At 41.4% G+C, this 6037-nt stretch overlaps 1 long non-coding RNA gene across 1 annotated transcript; it reads left to right on the top strand.

The window, feature by feature from the left end:
* The first annotated feature begins 244 nt into the window (after positions 1-244).
* On the top strand, positions 245-2396 carry LOC116977578. Its single transcript, XR_004413252.1, has 2 exons — positions 245-496; positions 977-2396. It is a non-coding gene; the product is annotated as an uncharacterized LOC116977578 (long non-coding RNA).
* The last annotated feature ends 3641 nt before the right edge of the window (positions 2397-6037 follow it).

The raw sequence follows: 6037 nt of genomic DNA, 5'->3' as shown, positions 1-6037 counted from the left end.
ACCATTTAAATTTTGTTCATGATTCCAGCACCTGCAGTTTCTTGTGTCCGATTTTTAATTTTGTCTATTTACATATTTTTTTCATGAACGCAGTTAATGCAAGTGCTTCAATAATCATTGACTGACATTCCATTATTTCAAAGAAGGGCACAATTCGTGACTGCTGGGATAAAATAAAGAAATTAAACATCTGTGTGGTGCAGTGGAGTTAAAGCGTTTGAGCCGGTGGACTACAGGACCCGGCGAACTCCGGATTGCTCTCACGTGATTGCTGCAAAATGCAACATGGAGACATCGTGAACAAATGTGTTTTTGTAATTTTGTGCTGCAGGTTTGGTGGGGCGGCGGCTTATAAGCACAGTCAATGCGTAAAAATGAATGGGTTAATGTCTGGTTCCTGTTAAGTGCCGTTCACGGAGAGCTTCCCAGAGCCCCAGGGGATTCCTGGCTGTGCAACATTCAGTCATCAATATACATTGTGATGTGACACTGAAAGGTAATTCTGCTGCACCAATGGTCAATTATATATCCAGCTCTGATTGATATTCTTCAAGATGTTTGTCATATCCTATGGTTCTGTATCCTGCCCTACAAATTGGGTTGGAAATCCTTGGCATAAAGGGGAGCTGAAGGTTGTGGTGAATATAAAGAAATGTAGTTCTGTTGATCAGTGGGACAGGATTTAATGGGTTAAATGGCATTCCTTGCCTCCTGATCTCGCAGAGGGATAAGGACCAAAAGCGGGCAGTTTGGACTAGTGTAGCTGGGACATGTTGGCCAGTGTGGGCCGAATGGCCTGATTCCACGCTATATCACTCTATGTCTAGTCCTTATGTTCTTAAGTTTACCGATATAGTCCAAGAACACATTGAGATATAATTTAATAACTAGAGATGTTCTGCATCAATTATGTTTTTATTTGTAACCAATCAAGTTCTCTGCTATAATTACCTTTTGTTTCATTTTTTTTTAATAGCAACGTTATTGACAAATCACTCAAGATCAGGGAATCATCTTATAATACGTAAAGATTCTTCATGAAGATGACTGTGCAAGCAATTTCTATGGGGAAAATGAAAACGGAATGAATTTGTTTAAAAAACATTCTGCGCTTCCCAAATAATTGACAATCTGCGCAAGTGATTACATGGAAAGACAAGAGTGCCCAGATGCTGGAATATTGGGCAAAAACAAAGTGCTGGACAAACTCAGTGGGTCATTGCAGCACCTGTGGATGGCAATGGACAGGTGAGATTTCGGGTCAAGCTGCAGATGGGTCCTGACCCACGACATCATCGGTCCAATTTCCTCCACAGATGCTGCCTGACCTGCGGAGGTCCTCCAGCACTTTGTTTTCTTTTGCACAGTGACAAAGGGATTTGTTTTCCAATTTATTGGGCTAAACTGGACCTCGATAAACTTTTGAACACATGAGCTTGTGGCTAATGCAAATCTCCTTGAACTTGTGGGAGAAGTTGCATCTGATCCACCAGTGCTCATAGTGTGAAGTGTACGTGAAAAATATCAGAAGTTACTTTGAATAAACCAATGTGAGCTGCACAACCTTTGCATGACATTGGATGTGTGGTTAAATTTCAGGGATGATAAGTGTTTCCGATATTAGCTAAGTATGATCTTTCTGGAGAAATCTCACGAAAGACCAAAGTGATACTTAGCATTATTGAAAAAGAGCCTTGTGCTTTCTCTTGCAATTATTCACTGTTCTTCTGTCTAATTGCATTTTCTGTACTGCCCACACCATCTTCAGTGATCTTCTGATAATTGTCCAGATATGTTTCCCGTGGTCTTTCTCTGTATAGTGATTAGTCTCTCTCTGGCTATCACTATTTAACAACTTAGCTTTCACTTTACCTTGAATTCTCCTTTCTTAGCTTTGCATATGCAAGGATGCATTGCTATTCATCACTGATTGAAAAATATTCAATTTTGTCTCCCTCAGTGTGGCTTACCCAAGTCGTCCCTCATTTATGTGAGTCTCTTGACATCTGACACTAACATTAATTCTACTGTTCTCTGAAATCCATTGCTTTTCTGGGTGAGTTTGGCCACTTAAGCTTCTTCCAGGGATCGAAGCTGCCTTTTTCCTATCTAGGATTTTCGATTACTCTATTATATAGGATTCCTTTCGCAGGAATTTCCAGCTTGCTTCATTTCACAATGTTGCTTGAAGCAGAACAAAATAGGATATATGTTACATTTATGATTTTGCTGCATGCAGGAGTGTTATTCCACTTGTCAATTAGCGTTCTTCAAACCTCTCTTGGGAATTTTTTTTTTTACCCAGTACTATATGTGACAATTTTCAAAGATAATTCATTATAGAAACCGTCTATCCTCCTGGTTCAGAGAATATTAAATTGAACATTATGATTCAATTACTGAATGCCTCACCAGATTTCTGCCTCTATCCATAATCTCCAGTTGATTACAAATTCCACTGCTCATGTCCTTTTCCACATTAAGTTCCAGTCAATTGCCACTCTTTCTTATTTGACCTGGATAGCATCACTTATAAATCTGAAAATCATCACCACTCAAAAGATTTTTGGATATTAAGGAAATCAAGGGTTAATGCAGAAAAATAATGGTAAGGTTGGCTGCAATCTTGCTGACTAGCACAAGGAGTCAAATGGCCTTCTGTGCTTCAATTTCTTTTGTTTTCAAGCAGTCTGCACCTCTGAGTGTCCCTTTATGCCACTTCTGGCATTCAAGCCTCCATTTGGCACATTAAAATGCATTAAAGTTCCCGAACACAGCCATCTTCTCCAGCATCCATTTCTTTACCAAATCTCTGCCTGAGATGCACTGATTCGTGAGGTTGAAATGTTCAAAAGCCCATAAGCTTGTTGACGTCAATTATTTCTCCTTGGTGCTAAATATTATTACACTGGGGGTGGTAATTGGCCCTCTATGCTGTGATAGTGTTGATACAGCACACATACACACGGTTTATGCTAACCAATAGTTCAAGCTGCCAAGAGCAGGAAAATATTGCGGAGTTGACAAGTATTGGTGGATAATCTACTTGCATAGGAGTTGTACCTGGCATGGTCATTACCACTGAAGGAATAAGTAAATTCCAGTGCATGTTATCTTGAAATAACCATTTCCTGTGGCTATGTCTCCCACAGTTGCTCTGTGATCTCTGAGGCTATTTAAAACTAAATCCACAAAAACCTTTCAATGACCCCATTCATTGCGTGTACATAGTGTTGGGAGAACGGCAATAGCAACTGACAATAATCAAACACACCAATTTCACCTTATAACTCAAAAATAAGGTTTGGTTGGCAGTACTGAGTTCAGGCTGTTGCTGGAGTGGATCACATCATGGCATGCGTCAGTTCCTTGGTAGAGCAGCTAGTCTTCTGCACAGCTTTATTTACAGTTACATTCCCTTATCTTGAATCCCATTGCCCTTTCTGCTCCCAGCATCCTCTTCTTGTTTTGCCACCTTCTAAGACTTAATGGGATGTGAATCTTTGGGTCTTTTTATTCTTGTAGCTTGTTTAAAATTTGTTTACATGACCTCACTTCCTGTTTCCTACGTAAAGGTATTGTTTCACCCTTCTCTTCATTCATTTCCACCTGCCCATGTCACCAGTCTGCACGTTGCTAATATCCACAGTTGTTGGTGTCTACACCTCTTACCACTGGATGCCAGTGATTGTGCCCAGACAGTTCAGATACCCAGACATCCCTAAAGCAAAGCCACTGATATTGTGGGTCTCACTTCACGTCCACCATTGTTTCTTTTGGCAAGATCTTCCGCTGAAATTGAATCGAACAAAACAAAATTCCCAGGCAAGATGATTTTGTTTCAAAACAAATCTTGTCCATTGTCTGTTTAAACCTCCTCAGGTCAAATTGTGGGTTTCATATCCCAGAGTGAGCAGATGGCACCTTTTGGATAGATTCTTTTTTTTTGCAGCTGAATGATTGTTTCATTAATGAGACTATTTCAAGCTATAAATGCCCAGAGACTCCATCTTGCTCTAGGAACAAGTGCTACATCCAACAGGAGTTCCCAGTTGGATCCCTCGATTAATAATAATGTTGTGGTGTTTTGTCCCAGCATCATTCGCTAAAATAGGATCTGTGGGGTTCCTGAACATGCTGATCACTCTGAAAAACGTTAGGATATTTCTGCATGACAGCTGCAGAAAGGGCTACGTTCAGCAGGGGTGACGTTGCGGCCTCTGATGTGATGTTTCTTCCGGACTGAATCCCATGCCGTCAGTGACAGAACAACCGGCAATGAGGTTTCTATATCCTCAGCAATGAAAACCAAGCCTGGCAGATGCAGTGTGCACGACATCGAGATCAGAATGGGAACCATTATCATTGGCAATTTCAGCATTATCTACGCCTAGATATGTTTTGTGATTATTCGAGTACTCCAGTTTATGCTGGTGGATAATTGCAAATGTGCCTTCTGCAATGAACGACAGAATAAGGTGCCTGACTGACACCCAGATGCACTTGGGTGGACAATACATTGAAGTACCAGGGCAATTTACTGAAGTGTGTGATTTCAGCTAGTAATGATTGCTATCATAATATGATGCGGATTAAATCACCTTGAGCATGATAAATGTGTGAAAATAGATGCAAACTCAGGGCTGAAGTGAAAATTGTGGCAGAGCTGTAAACTACGGACTGTTTCTGTTGCAGAATTCCCTATCCACCTGGAGCCCTTTGGCCTCGGACCTACCTAGATCCATTTCTTTCTTTCTGCAGATGGGTCATTGAGGATTCTGATTTTTCACTCCCCTTACCCAACCTCGCTAGCCCACTTCCCAACTTGTAGACACTCCATTGATTAAGAATTAATCCAAATTTATTTTTTGCACCAGTATCAGGGTTATTCGTTTATTGAGATTTTATTAATTATATATCTATATTGTATTACAGACCTGTTATGCTGCTGCAATTGTTTTATTGTCAGTACATATGACAATTAAACACACTTGTCTTCACTCTTGACAATATCGTTGTCAATGGTGCAATTCTGGTTGGGTGAACTATTGTGGGACCCAAACATCAGCCTTCAGGCGCTTCCTGATACCTCCTTCGTGAGTTTGACTCCACCACTGAGCATCAGGCCATTATCTCCCGGACAGTTAGAAATGTAATTTCCTCAGGAAATCTTCCCTTCACAGTTTCCAGCCACATAGTTTCCCAACCTTCCACCAAGGTTCACACAAAGGGCCATCAAGACAGACCCATTCTTTCAGCCTGCTCTTCTCCCACCAAATTTTCCTCTACCTTCCTTGACTCCATCCTTCTCCCCTGGTCCACTCCCTTCCCACTTACATCCAGAGTTCCTTGGACTTGCTGTTCATATCTCTCGCTATTTTTGGAACATGTTGATTTTGAACTCCCATAATTTAACATTTTTGAGTCATACAACACTGAAAAAAGGCCCTTCAGCCACCGAGTCAGGGCCAAGCATCAGTCTACGCTGATCCCATGTTATTTTCACCACATTCTCATCGCTCCTCAGTTTCTATGTCTTTGGGATCTGGAAGGAAACGGGAACAGATGGGTAAAATCCACACGGCTCCCGGGAATAATGTGAAAACTCTACACCCAGACAGCTCCAGTGGTTGAGATTGAAGCCAGGTCTCTGGGACAGTGAGGTAGTGGTTCTACCCGCTGTGCTTTTGTTCAATGACTGTTGACTGGAGTTGCCCTTTCCGGTATCTCATTTTTCCCCTGTAAATTACCTTCAAACTTACAGAGTTATGATCACTACCTCCAAAATGCTCTTCCACTAACACTTCAACCACTGTTCTGGCTCGGGTGAGACTCTCAATGTACTGGCAACAAAGTTCTCATGGATGTACTTTAGACGTTCCACTACCTTCACGGTAAAGCAATCTCAGTCAATATTGGGAGGAAGGAACTGCAGATGCTGGTTTACACCGAAGATAGACACAAAATGCTGGAGTAACTCAGCGAGACTGGCATCACCTCTGGAGAGAAGAAATGGGTGATGTTTCGGTCGAGACCC

Source organism: Amblyraja radiata, chromosome 10 (assembly GCF_010909765.2).
Source record: "Amblyraja radiata isolate CabotCenter1 chromosome 10, sAmbRad1.1.pri, whole genome shotgun sequence".
NCBI lineage: Eukaryota > Metazoa > Chordata > Chondrichthyes > Rajiformes > Rajidae > Amblyraja > Amblyraja radiata.
This window is presented reverse-complemented; position numbering and strand designations above follow the sequence as displayed.